The 17893-nt window shown below is 38.4% G+C and overlaps 2 pseudogenes; both read right to left on the reverse strand.

Annotated features, from left to right (window-relative positions):
* Positions 1-42: 42 nt before the first annotated feature.
* On the reverse strand, positions 43-3590 carry LOC120208390 (annotated as a pseudogene).
* A 7562-nt stretch (positions 3591-11152) lies between these two features.
* On the reverse strand, positions 11153-14100 carry LOC120208401 (annotated as a pseudogene).
* Positions 14101-17893: the final 3793 nt, after the last annotated feature.

Raw genomic sequence — 17893 nt, forward strand, 5'->3', positions numbered from 1 at the left:
TATTTAAGGTTACCGAATTCGATACATTATACTTGTGCTCTCTTTAGACCTCCTTCGATCTCCGTAGATATAAACGGAAAATAGTTAGATCATTGAGGACTAATGGCATGAGTACACCCAGAACCATGAAAACTCTGCTTCAAATATGCACCATATATACACTACCCCTCTGGCATGTGTCATTTCCTCTTTGCTAATTGGAATGACTTCTTTAGGAACTGATTCGCAACTCGATCGTTCCGATGGCACAAGACCCTTAGCATAGTGTTTGGATCTGATTTGTCCCACCTTCCTCCTGTTGGTGGCATAGGTAGCTTTTGCCCCGGTCCGACGACACCTATTCCGCTAGCCTCACATGTGACAATGCTGAGATCTTCCGACAGTTGTTCCGTCGATTGAGACATCAATGATATTACCCCTTCAACTATCTCAGCTTCCTTTTGAACAACGTCGTCCGATATTGATCCTTCTCCGCCATTCCAAAATACCTTTTTCAAGCTGTCGAAATCCTCATCGATCATCTCATGATCGGACCGATTAAAGGCCCTGGACGGTCCACCAGCGAGCAAAACCATAAGAAATGCTTCAAAAGATGCTTTCATAATATCTTTTGTTGCTAATTGTTGAGCTTGATCTGTAACCATTGCATTAAGAAGCGTTAGATTCTGCTTTAGAATCTTGATTGCAGGTCGAATTCTTGAATTGGTTACGTCACCGACGTAAAGGCCATCGTAGAAATCAGTATTTGAGTCAAAGAAGATAAGGCGGTAAGCAGCAACTTCTGATACATGATCACAAGAAGCCTGAATAGATCCAATTACATTTTCAAAGAAGGAATATGAAGCACAACGTTGTCCGCATCCGTTGTCGGAATCGGTTCCTGTCGAACCTTTCGGTGAGATGGTTAGAGCTTTATCAAGAGAATGGAGGTTCGAGATTAGGTAGTGCAAGGTATTAAGTCGAATGTAAAGGCGTTGTGTGTCGTAGCTTGTTGACGGGCGAGAATGGTGACCACCTAGATTCACAATTCGATTCATATCTTCAACTCCAACACTGCAAGGACTGGCCTTTTTCCAGATTTTGAACAACGTCGAATCCGGATTGCATCGTGTTAGAGGAGGGAGTGCAGGGACATAACTCCTCTTTGACCCTGTAACATGATAAAAAATGAGAAATACATCAAAATCTCGAAACACAATGAGATGATACTCACCACATGATGCTACAAAGGCAGTGTACTCTTGGAAGAGCTGCTCTAAACCTTCAGCTAGATCAAGAATCAAATCATCGGTGATTCCGATCGGAATTTTGAAGAGATCTTTCACCGTTTCATTGGCCATACTAATGAACTCCACCATTGACTGCGCATACGGCTCAGATTTGGACTTGGGATTCCATGTCTACAACATGAACTAAAACCAATTAGTAAGCTCAGCCATAGATCATTTAATTAAAAAAGAATACGGAAATTGACCGACTTCAGTTTCTTTTGCTCTACCAAGAAGATCGTTCCCCTGTTGTAGCCTTTCATCTATCCATTGTCTCAAGAGCCTCAATATGATCGAATCGACTTCGTATGGAGCCATTTGTGTAACAATTCCTTTTCCTCCATCTTCACATTCTTCGGAATCTTCGACCACCATCTGAACCAGAACTTGTTCTAGGTTGGCAGCTCGTTGTAGTACCCCGACTACTTCGCTGTTCAGCGTATGCGTCTTGGTTAAATATTGCTTCAGCAGTGCTCCATAGCATTGGTGCAGTGTCACAACCGCGATACCGGCTGCAGTTGGATGCCATTTCTTCAATATTGGACTGAAAATTGCCCTCTCTTTCTCAGCCAACTCCTCGGTTCTTTTAGCCATTTTTAACATGGTTACACTCGATTCTATAGCACTTTCATTTTCTATTAACTATAGCAATCACAAAGAAAACAAAGGATTAAACAAAGTTCATGTCAAAAATGATATCTGGTGATAATAAGATAGTTTCCTACTCACCTTTGTAAATGCATTTTTCACCGAAGATCGAACGTAACGATCTACATGATCACCGGTCGAATCTGCGAGCAATGTATCCCGTTTCTGGCCTCCTTCCCCTTCCTTGATTGTAACATCTTCACCTAGAATCTTTGCTGAAGATAGTGCCAATGACAAAAGACTTTCGATCCCGCTATTAGTCCCTTTGTCAAAGTATTCATGATAACATAGCAACCGGTGCTCCACCCAATTTCGAGTCCAAGATAACATCGAAGACAATAGTTTCGCATGCATGTGTCTCGGTCCGGCTTTTTAGCATCGTTTGCCACCTCTGTCAACAGAGTAAGTGCAGCAGAGAGAAGATCAGGCTCCATTTGATTAGTGGCGACATATTGCCGAAAAAACACCCAAGTGAGGCAAGCTGTGTGAACCGGCCTATTGATCCCCAATGTGGTCCATGTCTTTTTAATCAATTCTAGCAACTCGTCGACCTCGTCAAGGACTACCGTCCCATCCCTGCTATCGAATATGGCTCGAAGGAGACAAGTGTAGAGGTGAATGTTGAGAGGGAATCCATCAGCCCAATGGCACACATCAGTAGGAGAACCATTGGTATTTCGGCAAGCTAAAGAAGCAACGGCAGTGCATAGTGTTTTCCACGCCTCGGAGTTCTTCGTAATGTCTATAGGCTTGCAATCAACAGCTAGGATCATCTCGTGGAGACGCGTTACAGAAGAATTTGATTCGTCTAGAGGGATCGACGGGTACAAGAGAAGGCCTGCTTCGAGGATTTTTAGCTGACGCTTTTGCCAAATATGGTAATCGATCGGATTGTCGAATTCAGACGGTTTTATGTGTCGAATAAGCTCGAGCGGAATGATGATGGACTCCATTTTTTTACCAGTCTGTTCAAACCAACATAGAGATTAACTAGCAACATGTAGAACCTAATTCAACACATGAATTGGAATTCCTCAATTGAAATACATAAACAAATAACATGCATTATTGATACGTACTTGGCCAACAAGGGCTCTCATGAGAGTCTTCCTAAGCCTATTATCACTTTGTTCTGTCACCCCCATTTGTTGTCTCATGATCTCTGCCGCCGACAAAGGTCGTTGAGGCCTCGCCGACTCCTTCGTCATATTAAACCCTGAATCAGGCGGCGACGATGACAACCCACCGGCACCACCGTCGCTTCCGCCATTGTCGCCGCAAAAATTCAAAGAGGATATCGTCATTCTCCTAGCATGTTGCGGTCTCTTCATCATCTTCAACCCCAAAGTTCTTTTAACCCTACTCGAACGCACATTCACGACCCCATGATTCGGTCGCCGCCCCACCGATCCCGGCCCTGATGCTAACGATAACGCCCCGTACCAGCTCCCTTCATCCCCATCATGCGAAGAATAAAATGACAATGCATTTCGACCCCCAAAGCCCGGCGCCGAACGACAAGACGTGAAAAATATCTCATATGCCGTTTCACGAAGGTCATCGTATCGGATGCCTTCGAGCTCGCCGAAAGGCCATGAAAGGTAAGCGTCCGTGGACGTGGAGGTGGTGGAGAAGAAATCCCGAGGGGATTGGTGGACCATGGCAGAAGGGGGGAAGTCAATTACCGGAGGAGAAAGAGAGAGCGGCAAAGAAGGGGCAGAGAAAGGATAACATTTTTGTTTTCTATAAAGAAGGAAAGAAGAGATACACAGAGATAATATTGTTTTACCATGGATGACACCATTTCTTTGTTTGATAGGTTTGCCAACGTTGTAGTACCATGAAAGATAGGTTGGTAATTCACACTTAAGATAGAATTTATTTTCCTTTCCCATTTTTTCTTAATTTTAATGTTTTCATTTCCAAAATCATATTATCAATAGAAAATAAAAAAAATATATCTAAAATAATTGATAATTTGAACTTTTTAAGATACGACTGTATCGGTTGCTCTCTTATGTCCATCCTTATTTACGAGGTTAGATTATTTATACTTGTTACCTTTTAATTTATATTTGATATAGTATAAATTTGCTAAATATTATATAAGTCTTTAAGCTAGTTTTTTAAATATAGTGAGAATATCTTAAGATAAAGTATAAATTTAAAAGAGTAAAACTGAATTGAATAACTAGTTTGATTATTGACTTTAATTTATATATATGCTTAATAAAGTGTGGATTAAAAGAAATAAACATAAACTATTATGATGATGTTATAATAAAAAATAGATAATACTCAAGTTAAAATATAAGCTACCGTAAGCGTGATTAAAAAATTAAAGCTTGAAATGATAAGAGAATATACTCATGTGAAAATATAAGAGCACTGAAAAGAATTTTTCGTTGATTCATTAACTTAAAAGTTAAAATGGGAAATAATTTATAATTTATTCAAAGGAATGAGTCTTAAGTCCATTGATTGAAAAATTTACGGTGAATATTCGACTTAACTTTTAAGTTTTATGTGACCAAACGAAGTCATTGAAAAACTCATAGTATACATTTTGAACTATTCCTAAGACGAATAATGTACTCAGTTTTCATTCTTAATAATTCAGTTAATAATTTGGGAGTTCCTAATGATAAGGACTTGGTGAAGCCGTCAAATAAAAAAAAGGGTAAGTTTTTATGCTATTAATGAATCGTAACTTAAAAATTGAGTAGTCCTTTTTTAGACGAATTTGAGGAATTGCTCCAATTGATAGGATGAACTATTAAATGTTATAAATTAATATCTAAGATTTTGATGATGAATTCACTAAATCTTTTAAAATTAAGAGGTTGAAGTTGCTAAATGTTTGTAATGATTTTATAGCCGAGCGGCCTGTATAGATGTTTATGAAAAAAATATTTGATGTTCATGATCAAGTGAACCAACTGCATAAACCGAACATAGATTGTAGGAACTCACATCATGGAGCCGGTTGATATAAAATGACGGAGGAATCGGGTAACGAAAAGACGTGCTCCAGTTTCCATCAGAGAGGGTACCATATGCTTTGGATTGCTCAGAATCGCACAACTTTTTTCCCAGAACCACAAATGATTCTGCATAACTGAATTGAGTAAAGATCACCTCAGAACCAAGGGAGATGCATGATCAAAACTCTTAACGTCTTCATTGACAAGTTCACGTCTAAAAAACTGAGAATTTAGAAGGCCAACATAAGTCCATTTTTTAGGAGGGGGGGAATGGTGGAAACTTTTAATGGAACTAAAGCTCTGTCCATGATAATTGAGAATATATATCTGTAAATGGAAATATATCAGACAACATTAATCTATCAGAAGTGAGAACAATGCATTGCAGATGACAGGTACCCATAGACATGTTGCTTGATTCCCTAGCAATCTCAAAGAATCTGGTGCACGAAAAGCCATTATGCAACCTTGATATGATTCTCGAGACTCGTCTTCGCATGCTACAGTACAACCTGTAATAAACCTTTACCATTATCAGTGGACAGGGATGGACCAGAGCTTATGAGACGTGCTTGATAATTTCAATTTCTCATATAATTTAGATATTTGGTGCGAGACTTTTTTTTTGTTTGGTTATGGAGAAAACTGAAGGAAGTTGCATGATGGTACTGTGGAGCATGTGGAAAACATTGTGCCTCATTACTATCCAACACTTGGATATTGGAGAAAGAATTTCCTGGGCAACAAGAGGTATGCCATTATATGATCCTTAAATGACACATTTACTGGTGCAAACATTATTTCATAACCTTCTATGAAATTTTGCATTTTGACTGTAATTTTCTCAGTAAAATTCTTGCCTTGGGATTCGACGAGAAGTTCATTCGAACATAGGAATATTATTTTGATTATGCGGCTACTGGTCACAGGACAAGGATTCTTGGGCTTTACCAGGTGAGTTTCAAGTAACTGCACAACTATATCATCCATGGTTTTCATTTTTTCTAAAATACTTGTATTCAACACATACTCGACACCAATATGAGATATATCGTACAAATTGTAAAGTCAAAAAAGGTAGCCTAAATGGAACCGATTTCAACAAAGGGGGCATCGAATTCGGTGCCCAATTTTGTTGAAAATAGAAATAGGGTTAATTACAATTTAGTCCCTACATATTTTAGGATATTTATAAAATTAGTCCTTAAGCTTCAACTATAAATACCCTAACCTATTTAGCTTCAAAATCATTTCTTTCTCCCAATACTAGAGAGCTTTCTTGTGAGTTGTGAGTGTTTTGTAAACACCTGTAAATTTTCTCTCTTTAGTAAAAGATCTGCAGTAGTCCGGAGACGTAGGCACAATTGACTGAACTCCGTTATCAATTTCAGTTATTTTTTTTTCGCTTTTATTTCGCATTCTCACTAATCTGGTTATAAGAAATTACTTGTTACTCGTTTATTTCCCAACAACTAGTATCAGAGCTTTTGGTGGTTAATTTTTTTAGTTTTTCTGCGAGGTTACTATTCACATAAATAGTGAATTTCGTGAATAGTAAAATTTGGTCGGCGATACGAATTTGTCGACGAATGTGTTCTAATACACGGTGGTTCGTAAGAATTGTCAAAAACGATTCAAAAGAAGCCAGATTCGAGTGGGAGCGATGGCTTTGAGAAACGAAGTGGATGAGCTCAAGGGGGCTGCTCATATGCAAGGGAGCAATGAGTGAATGGGGTGCGCTCAAGACCTTCTTGGAAGGACTTAAACCAGGGGCGATGCTCGGGGGAGAGCAAGGAGATGCCCAGAGACTTTCGGAGGCCATAGTTGTAGCCGGAAAGCTGACTGAGCTTGTAGGAGTCAAGCCAAGTAGCAATGTGTCGTCCAGACCCATGCCCAGGGATAGTGGCAACACTGGAGGAGACCGGGAAAAGGTGCAGTAGGGAGATGGTAGAGAAAGTTCTTCGAATGGCCAAGGTGAGTCATCGACTGTTCGTAGCCAAGGAAAGCCATCGAGAAATAATGACAAGGCTAAGTCCGGTGTAAAGAAGAAGAAAAGCAAGGAAAATTTGAAGTGCTACTTCTGTGATGGTCCTCATTTGATTAGAGGATGTCCCGAGAAGCGTCGCCTAATAACCATCATGAAGAGGATGGAAGAAGGAGAAGAAACGGGATTTGGCGCAGTCAAAAGTGTTAAAGCTACCAAGCCAGGAAAAATACTTGGCCCGATTGATGGAATCAATGCGGCCAAGCAAGGATCGAGACGAAGCAAGGTTGTTGATGTTAAAGCAGTCGAACCCGGAAGAAAGCCCGAGATTGCGAGTATCCAAGCAATCAAGACAGGGGAAAGACTTGGTGAGGCTACATGTTCCAAAGTAGTCGAATCAAGGAGCAAGAGTGGTGAGACTACAAGTTCTCAAGTAGTCAACCCAGGATCGAAACGTGACGAGATTGCAGGTGTCAAGGCAGTCGAGCATAAGAAGGGACCCGGTGAGATAGTAAGAGATAAAGCCGTCAAGCCGATGGTGCAAAGTGAGCAAGTCTGCTCACAATATGACAGGATGGAGGCATGGTCCAAGTTGAGGCGTCTCAGGCATAAAGGGACACTTAAGGAGTATGTGAGTCGATTAGAAAACTCATGCTCAAAGTCCCAAGTTTGACTGAAGAAGATGGATTTTTCACCTTCATGTTCGGATTGAAACCATAGACGAAGAGAGTGTTGGAGCGAAGGGAAGTCAATGAGTTGTCTAAAGCCTTTACAACCGCTGAGTCCATCAAAGAATTTGGAGTCAAGAAGAACAAGACTTCTAAAGCAAAGCCGAAAGTTGAGGGTAGCGGCAAGAGATTCCGTGATGAAGGTAAGTCAAAGGACGAGGAATGTTGTTCCTCGAGTGGCAGAGATAATTCACTCAATGATGAACCAGATGGTAAGTCTGGGGAAGATGTTTGTAGTCTTGGCACAAGTTCGAGTGTTAAAGATGCTAAGCCGAGGGTAAGAGTCGAGAAAACGAGGGGGCGCAGACTTAAGATGCCGAGTCATCCAAAGTGATGAATGAGCCCAAGATCGAGTTGTCCAGAGAAGAGGACGAGCCCAGGATCGAAGAGGCGTAGAGAGTTGGCTCAATAAGGTTCATTTCTGCCAAGACGAGTAGAAGCCAAGTGCAAGAAGAGTTCTCCGTGTCCAATGAGTTTGCCGAGCATGTTCGTGTAGAGAACATGGCTTCAGAGACCATCTTAAGAGAAGGGTCGAAGCAGGGGCTTGCCGAGGATGTTCAAGTGAGGAACAATCTTTCAAAGACTAGTGGACAAGATTCGAAGGGAGCCAAGACGTTGAGGGACAAGGCAACCACGGAGAAACTGCCCATTTACAAGGTGGGAAGTGAACTCCAACCTCCGTGTTAGAAGGGAGGAGGTAAGAAGAGGCATCGGACTTTGTCGTGAAAAAGTGTCGATGCATGATGGCGCAAAGAACTCCAATGACAAGGGTTCAATGTGAGGAGTGTCAGACTTCAGGTTGTAAGAAGGGCAGACGCAAATTTTGAGTAAATGCCAATGAAATTAGAGGGGAAGGTACATCTCAACACTACTCTAGTGTTCTTTTGAGTTTGATTTGTTGTTTTAAGTGGGTATAGGTCGAGCAAGACCTAACTTTTAACGCGGAGGAAACAAAGTTTAGAGGATCCAAGACTTTGCCAAAGGACCGGGAGGGTCCAAACCGAGACAAATCAAGACTTGTAGGAAAGAGAGTTCCTACGGTAGAGATGCACTTGTGGGCGTGTTAGCCCATTTCATTATTTGGCGGTAAGAGCCGAAGCAAACACAGCCGTTATGGGAGGTCGAGTCCTTATGGGAGGACATGAGTAAGTGGTGGCGTCGAAAGGCAGCCAAGTTGATGCAAAGTATGGCGCGAAAGATCGTGAAGTTACATACGGCAAAAGCCAAGGCAAGCAGTTCGTATGAGAGGACCTGAGTGCTATGATAAGGCAATGCAGGTGGGGAATTCAGTCAAATGGGAGTCTTCCTTGAAAGATGAGATGGACTCGCTTATGTAAAATCAGACGTGAGAATTAGTTGTATTACCACCAAACAAGAAAGCGCTTCATAACAAGTAGGTTTACAAAGAATGTGACTAAGGACAAACTGAAGTTATGTTCAGCTTCAGTTGGCATGCTAGAGTAACAAGACCAGAAATGTTGTTGCATTGATCGAGGTGTGAAGACAGATTAAAATCAGTTTCAAGTGGGAGATTGTAAAGTCAAAAAAAAGGCAGCCTAAATGGAACCGATTTCAACAAAGGGGCACCGAATTCGGTGCCCAATTTTGTTGAAAATAGAAATAGGGTTAATTAAAATTTAGTCCCTACACACTTTAGGGTATTTACAAGATTAGTCCTTAAGCTTCAACTATAAATACCCTAACCCATTTAGCTTCAAAATCATCCCAAATCATTTCTTTTTCCCAATACTAGATAGTTTTCTTGTGAGTTGTGAGTGTTTTGTAAACACATGTAAATTTTCTCTCTTTAGTAAAAGATCTGCAGTGGTCCGGATACGTAGGCACAATTGGCTGAACTCCGTTATCAATTTCGAAGATTATTTTCCGCTTTTATTTCGTATTCTCACTAGGTTGTATTTACTCGGCCTGGAAATGTAGCTGCACTAGGCAATTCATTCAAAGGCTTCCCTTCAGCATCTTAATTCATCCATCTCTCCTCATATCAGATATAGTACCATAACCATGATTTGAGTCTGTTGGAACTGTACTGTAGTTTTAGTTTCATATATTATATATATATATATATATATAATAAAATGCAGGCATGCATATGTATGATACCTTTTAAAAGTCAAGATATATGTTCAAGCTTTACTCTATATTCAGAATTTGGAGGATTTGAATAAAAAATATGAGAGCGATTATATGTGTTTGGACAAAAAGAAATTGACCCAAGTATAAATAAACATCTAATATATTCTAAGACAGGCTCATGATTATGTTAAGGAGTCGAATTTATAAAATTTTGGACAAAACATATTACCAATAATAAATACAAAGAAAATATTTAAAATATAATAATAATTTAAAATTTTCAGGAGATATTACCTCCACCCTTTTCCCCTCGGTACGTTCCTAAGTGAATATATTAATTCTTATACTTATTTTTTATTCTATGAACTTAGACATGCAATCATATAAACTAGATTATGTTAAAATGTAAGTCAAAGAAAACATATAAATCTATTTGATGAATAATCCTGGATAGAGTGATAAAGAAATTTTATATAAATTCAGTAATTTCGTGTTCCATTTGTCTAATAGTAGATTTGAATTGTTATTTTAAAGATGGTACAAAGTATGAAAAGATAAAAACACCTTCATGATAATATTAATTATTATTTTTAAAATGTAATTTTAAAATTATTTTTCAATTGAGTTAGTATTCACTTAACTCGTGATACTAATTCAATTAATGATATAGATAAGGTGAATATTTTTCAGTTTAAACTGAAAAAACCGAGCCTTACTATCTCTGTTTAAACTGCTGCACCAATCGAGTTAGAGACCCGCACCATCAGTGAAGGCAAGCACAGTTTTGAGTATGTAATTAGCCGGGACTACGATAATTATTAGCTATTTTCATGTCGGACATATTATCAGAAATGAATATAGAGATGTGATCCTTCAAAGACTCAAAAAAACAGAAAACACGTAACACACCCAAGTCCAATTGTTTTGATGGGGTGGTTCATGTTACTACACTTCATATTGATACCAGAAGATCGGTATGAAAAATACACGCGAATACATCTTCCATGGACCTTCTTTGGCTAGGATAACAACGGCCATGAATGCTTGCATCCAGACTCTGGTATACTGCAATTTTCCTCGAGTAAACATCCATATACATAGCAACGCTTTACAGTATCTAAAGCAAATGTATCAGCTAACACACGACACATTTGGTAACCTAATTAGCTTATAACTTAAATGAAAAGTTGATACCAACAATAGCGGAGGTTTTCGTTGCATAATTCTAGGAGTCAACAACATTTGAACCATAAGTCATTTCTGTATTCAAAGAACATCTCCTAAATGCTTTCACCACTCTTATAAATGAATGCTTCCAGCGTCAACCCAAAGTCCCCAACTCACTTCACCAACCAAAACTAGATTCAACTTCCTAGATTAATGGATAGTTATGATTAATTCAAGGTTACCAAAAGAATTTAGAGATAGAAAAATTAACCTACTGCCAATAAAAGGGAAAATAAGCCCCTGCATTAAATGTTGGACACAACTCAATTAATTCATTCCAAAACTAATGGGAACTTTTAAGGACATACTTTTCCAATGCTCTAATAATCAGTAATCATGCTATAAGATCTACTCCAAAGAATCAAAAGGCACACTCAGTAATTAGGGAGTATTGCAAACTTGATCTGCCAGGCAGCTAAAGCTATGAGTCAACAAAGCCCCAAGAAGTTTGCTTCACTAATCCAATTCCAACTTGAACGAAAACCCACAGAACATGAATGACGGAAACTTTTTGACTTCAAAAGGCAAGAATTTGAAAAATTGGGGCAGCACCGGGGAGGGGAAGGTCCTCTCTCATGTCATGTTAATTCAAAATTTCAAATGAGCAAAGTCCTCTGCTGAACAAACACCACAATGAACAACCCCCCACCACAAAGCTCAGCTCCATCCATGAGAGGACACTTGACTCCACCTTTGAACTCTCGAGCATCTCTCCGCCTGTACAACACAAGGGCAAATACAGGGGGAAAATGATTATGCCATCCTCAAGTGTCAACTACCACTACGTTTATCGCTATCACTACGAGTGATCAACCCAAGTGGCCCATAGCTCCACCGCTATCATTAAAAAGCCTTGATAAATCTCCATAGCCTACTGATCATATCAAATCAAGCATGATGATCTATCATCCAAGTTTCCTAGATGATATAAATAACAATAAAATATTCAAAATAGCAAGCTAACACAAATTTAAGTTATATAAACTAACATAGCTTAAACACTACCGTAGATAAGAAACGTACTGGAGCAGCAAGAAAAAAAAAGAAGAAAAAAAAGAAAGCCAAATTAAAAACTACACTCAGTAGTACAACTGAAGAAAGGCATCTATTAAGCCTCAAAACTACTTATTATAACTAGCAAAATAGATACTGCAAACAACAGGGTGTCAAGCAATCAACCGATCCCAAGGTGATTTGGCATCCAACTTGAGCCTCTCCTGTCACTGCTGGGAGTAAGAAACCAACACAATTACAGGGGCAAGGCGAAGGTTATGCACAGAAGATGATGAGATCAAGTTGTCTTTCAAGTGATAGAATCACTGTTGTTGAGCTTGTCAGCCCTGTGCACCACCATAACCACCTTGTCCTCCATGAGGACCATTTGCCTGAGCACCCCCATAATTTCCAGAACCTTGGGATGAATCAGACCTCCATGATGCATTACCATACCCTGAACTTCCATTTACATCACCGTATCCACTCCCCATGTAACCACCACCACTCCCTTGTAGATCTCCCCCACCCGCACCAGCATTACTATTTGGAGTACCACCAGAGCGACCTCCAGCAGCCCCGTATCCAGCATTCCATATGATCCATCACTTGCTCCATATCCACCATATACATAACCTTGATTCCCGTACCCAGAAGCTCCAGTGGGAGATTGACCAGTAGCTGCAGAACCCGGGCCACCACTACCGGCACCAGCACCCCAAGAAGCAGCATTTCCATAACCCATAGCAACATAACCAGATGGATTTTGAGCACCCCAAGAACTTCTAGCGGCACCGGGAGGCCCACTTGCATAACCAGCATTGGGATTACCATAAGCTGCACCTGCAGGAGCTCCATAACCAGCACCTGCAGCGCCATAATTTCCATAACTACCATAGCCAACACCATTACTCACAGGATCATAACCATAACCGGGTGCATATCCCGATGAGCCATAAGGTAGAAAGCCAGCTCCAGTACCCTGGGCGCGTACGTAACTGTTAGAGTCCATACGACCATCATAAGAACCTGAATTCCCAACAGAAGAACCATAGCCCTGGTAACCTCCGAAAACACCAGAACCACCACCAATAGTTCGGTTAACTGCACCCGGATTGGCATCTTTAGGAAGGGCCCGCTTCACTTCAACTTGTTTGCCATTCAAATCATGAAAATTCTTCTGTAAAACCCTATCAACTGCATCTTCAGTCTCAAAGGAGATAAAACCAAATCCACGAGGACGTTGAGTATTCTGGTCATACATGATTACTACATCGGTCAATGACCGTAAGCCTCAAGTATTGACGAAAACTGTCTTCAGTTAAGTTCGGAGGCAACCCTCCGACAAAAATCTTCTTGTCCGTATATTTCCACCACCTTCGGAATTTCTACCCTGATTAAAATTACCAGATCTAGCAGATGTTTGCTGCTCCTCTCTAGATAAGCCCTCTTTGCCTCAACCTGGGAAACAGTTATCTTATAATTGGGAACTGTTTTTGCACAAGGCAAGACCACTAACAATACAGACGGTATAAATACACAAATTTACAATTAAAAATCACAAGCTAACCGAACATATATAACACACCAAGAAAAACCAAGTATAAAGTTCATAATTAACAATAAATACAAATAATTGGAAAAATATCATGAACCCAATTTATTCCCCTCCCTAAAATCAGTATTAAAAAGGAAAACTCATCATAGTTATCAAAAAACCTATACAATCGTCAACACACCAAATAAAAAAAAAACCCAAAGAATCTTACCGTTCTACCATCGATGGTGTGTTTCTCTTGCAGAACAGAATCGAGGACGGACGGATCTGAGAAGAACGAATCCGAAACCTCGAGGTCTACCCGTAACCTTATCTCTCATAACAACAGTCTGCAAGATGTCGCCGTATTGACCAAAGTGTTTCCTTTAGCCTATCCTCGTTGTTTCCCATGATATACCACCAATAAACAGCTTCCCCTGATCTGAATCCATTCCCCCTCTTTTTTTCTCTCTTTTTCCCCCTAAATCTAACAAAATTTTCCGATTTTCAATCTTATATTAGGTTAGGGTTTTTGGGTTCTTTTTAGGGATTTGGAGGAGAAGATAAAACGAAAGAAAAAAATATTTGAGGGGGCGATGTTGAGAGAGAAGGCTGCTTGGGTAGAAGCCAAGAGTAAGAATGGAAGGGCCGTGTGAGGGATCGGGTCCTATGCTGTTTGGACGGTAGAGATTGTAGAATATTCTGGGAATTAAACGGCTGGGATTAGATTATGGAACAGGTCCGGTTTCATCTGGGCTAGGTTTTAATTTTAAATAAGGTTTCCACTATGGTTATTAAATTGAATCAAATTAATTGAATTAAAATTTCACAATTAAATTAATTGAATTAATAGTATAAATTTAATTTTATGTATTATTTTTAAGGGCAAACTACATATTAGCACAAACTATATCCTTATATCAAATCTTATTTTTTAAACCATACATAATGTTTAGTTTTAGATTTATTTTGATATCTTACCGTTAAAAATTAGTAGTGATATTGGTGTATAACCATAAAATAATCGCGTCCATAGTTCTGTTAATTTTTTAATGGTTGAATAACAATTGAAACCTAACAAAATATTGGATATGCTTTTGAAAGAAAGAAACTAAAATTTATGTACCAAATAGAATAAAAGTAATAGTTTATATACTAAAATTGTAATTTACCTATTTTTAATCGTTAAAAATTAAAAATAGTTGATCAACGATTAAATTAATATTTAATTGTTTTTATTTAATTATTGAATTTAATTTTTTGATAAATTATTATTGAATTTAAAATCAATAATTTGATAGATTCCAGTGAACCAGAGAGATTCAGTAAAATGGGTTGTTTTCTTAGATGTTTTCGAGTTCCGACGAAAATAAAACTTCAGAACTCAGCCGAACGAGTTCTTCCTGGAAACTCAGTAAGCTTTTTGAAACCATTTTATTCAGAGCTTCTCTTCAAAGTTTCGGTTTCGTTAATGCCTGATTAATGTTTTTTCCCCAGAAAATTGATAGCCATGAATGTTTAGATTCTTTATTTTCTCAAGAAAATTTCGTCCCTTCAGTTCTCAACTCAGGTCAGCTACTGGTTTATATCTTCTTATTCCGTAGTTCAATTTCATTTTTCAATTTATTTAAAAAGTTGTCCGAATTTTATCTTAGAGACAAATTTTAGAGGACGGTTGCCCTAACTATCCTTCAGTTCATCCCTGCATACTTGCCCTGAGTTTAGAGGACGGTTGCCCTAACTATCCTTCAGTCCATCCCTGCATACAACATTATCTGATACTACTTATATTCGAATCAGAGTAATGTAATATCGGTTTTATTTCAAAAAATAATGTAACCGGATTCTTTGTTAACTGCAGTGACAAGTTTAAGGAGAGACTAGCATCAAACCGAGAAAAACACGGGTTTGACTTGAACGTTCAAATGTATGATCCGATTCTCGACGAAGAAACGACGGTGTATCGGTTTTTTGCAGATAAGAAAATGAAATTGATTATAGATACATAATTCAAAAGGAAGCTGCGATGATTATTTAGTCGTTAGCCGAATATTGAAAAACGACGATATTGAACCGATAAATAATTTGTTACCGGATTAAAATATGAATGTAGACTAGGATGTGGAATAAGACTACTCCAAGAAAAATCCGGCAATCATTTGATATTTGCAAGTTTGACTGTATTCAATCAAATATTGTAAAGCTATGATACCTATCATCGGTCGAAATTGGTCCGCAATCGAAATTCGATCAAATATTGCAAATCTCCGATGTCTACTTTCGATGAAAATACGATCGAAACAGAATTTCGTCTACGTATCAATCCGTTCTTACAGAAAATTTGTAATAAAAAAAATGTTCAATAATTGAAGTTTGTGTTCTAAACAGTGTCAACCAAATATGCATAGTTTATACACTCTGGAACATTGATAATTCTCTAACTACAAGAATATTGTGATATCATTCAGAAGTTCTAAAGAAACATATTCATATCCGACCCGACATAACATTAACAATACTAACAAAGCTCACTATGGAGATTATTAACATTCGACGAGCGAAAAACATACCATAAATAAAGATTCAAGTGTCGACAATCTCATTTCTGTGTAGTGGGATGCTACCTCTAAAACAATGTTTCCAACTCATATGTATCAACAAACGCAACTCTTTTTTTTGGGCTTTTCCGTGAAACTCTCTTCTGTTAATAAGCTGCTAAAATATGAGAAGACTGCCTCGGGTTAGCTTCCGGACAATTAAATATCCTTCTAAAGGGAGTTGAAAGCAGCACTATCTACATTATTGTACACATGCAGTAATCTTTATCATCATCATCATCAGATAGTTTTATCCACTGAACAAGTTACGCAAGAATTCTGTCAAATTGTTCTACTTAATCGGTTTTTCGACATATATAAAAAAACAAAAAGAAACTAGATAGAAAATATCATATATCTGTACAATAGAATCCTACTCAAGTAATTCATAGTAATACACCAAGAAAAAGCAAACAAAGCTGTCAGCAGTTCAATCTGTATTCTCTAATCTATAATTAGTAGCGCATACTTCGTAGCCAGATGCCAAGCTAAGTGAAACAGAACATAAAAGCACGATACCCTGTCAGCAGTTCAATTTGTATTCTCTAATCTATGGTCAGTAGCATTATGACATACTTGGCAGGCATATACTAACCTAAGAGAAACAGAACATTTTTTTTGATAGGAAGAGAAACAGAACATCAAAGCATGATACCCTGTCAGCAATTCAATCTGTATTCTCTAATAAATGGTCAGTAGCCTTAGGACATACTTGGATAGCCAGATGCCAAGCTAAGAGAAACAGAACATCATAGCACGATACCCCGTCAACAGTTCAGTCTGTATTCTCTAATATATATAGTCAGTAGTTGCGTTTCAACATACTTGGGTAGCTAGATGCCAAGCTAAGAGAAACAGAACATAAAAGCACATATGCCCCCAGAATTCAGAATGTTATTTTTTTCAGATACTGTCCGTAGCTAATGCGAACAAAACATTTGAATAAATGTGCAAAACAAATCCTAATGCTTCAAGAAAGTACCCAACAGAGGTATATGTGCAAACACAAACTTTACAAGGAGTGACAACTGAATTCGAATAGCAAACAACGAGCAAAAAATTCACATAAACCAATAATTAATATCACGAACATCCCTGCAAACCCTCAAAAGGGAATTCCGGTTTAAGAGAATCCTTCTCTACAATCATAGATCCAACATAACATAAAAAAGTGAAACTATATGAAACATAAAGTAGTAAACTTTGTACCCCAATTGTTCTATTCTCAGGACTATCATTTAGCTAGAGATTTGCAGATACAAACAAGTGTACGACAATGCACATGTATTCACAACTCAAAACAGAAATATCACTAGTGACAAAATATGCAAACTGACAACATAAAGAAACCGCCAAAATGATCAAAATGCTTCAGAATCAAACAAAAGCACTGCTATGTCAGAAGATAAACTTCCAAAAACACCAATTACCTTGGTTCAAATTCAATGATCTCCACAAGTTTGTTCCCATTCCTATCATTCCATTGGACTTTTCGCTTTGTATTATCAGATTTTCTTGACATCCCACCTCTTTTAGGCACCAATAAAACAGTTGACTCACTGCAATCTTCTCCATCAGTATGGTCTTCAGCTTCTGCAGAATCTATGGCACTTAAGCTGTTGTTTTTATGCCCATTAACATCTTTTACATCATTATGGATATCACCCATTGACAATTCCACTAAAATAAAACTTTGAAATCAACTGATAACTTGGATCAAAAGAAATAGGGCCTTTTATAATAAATTATAAAGCCCCTTAGGTCAACAAGGTGAAAAAGAACAAGACTTTCATCAACTCAAAGCTCAAAGAAAACCATTGCAAAAAGAGAGGG

The sequence above is a fragment of the Hibiscus syriacus genome, unplaced genomic scaffold (assembly GCF_006381635.1).
Source record: "Hibiscus syriacus cultivar Baekdansim isolate YM2019G1 unplaced genomic scaffold, ASM638163v2 tig00000538_pilon, whole genome shotgun sequence".
NCBI lineage: Eukaryota > Viridiplantae > Streptophyta > Magnoliopsida > Malvales > Malvaceae > Hibiscus > Hibiscus syriacus.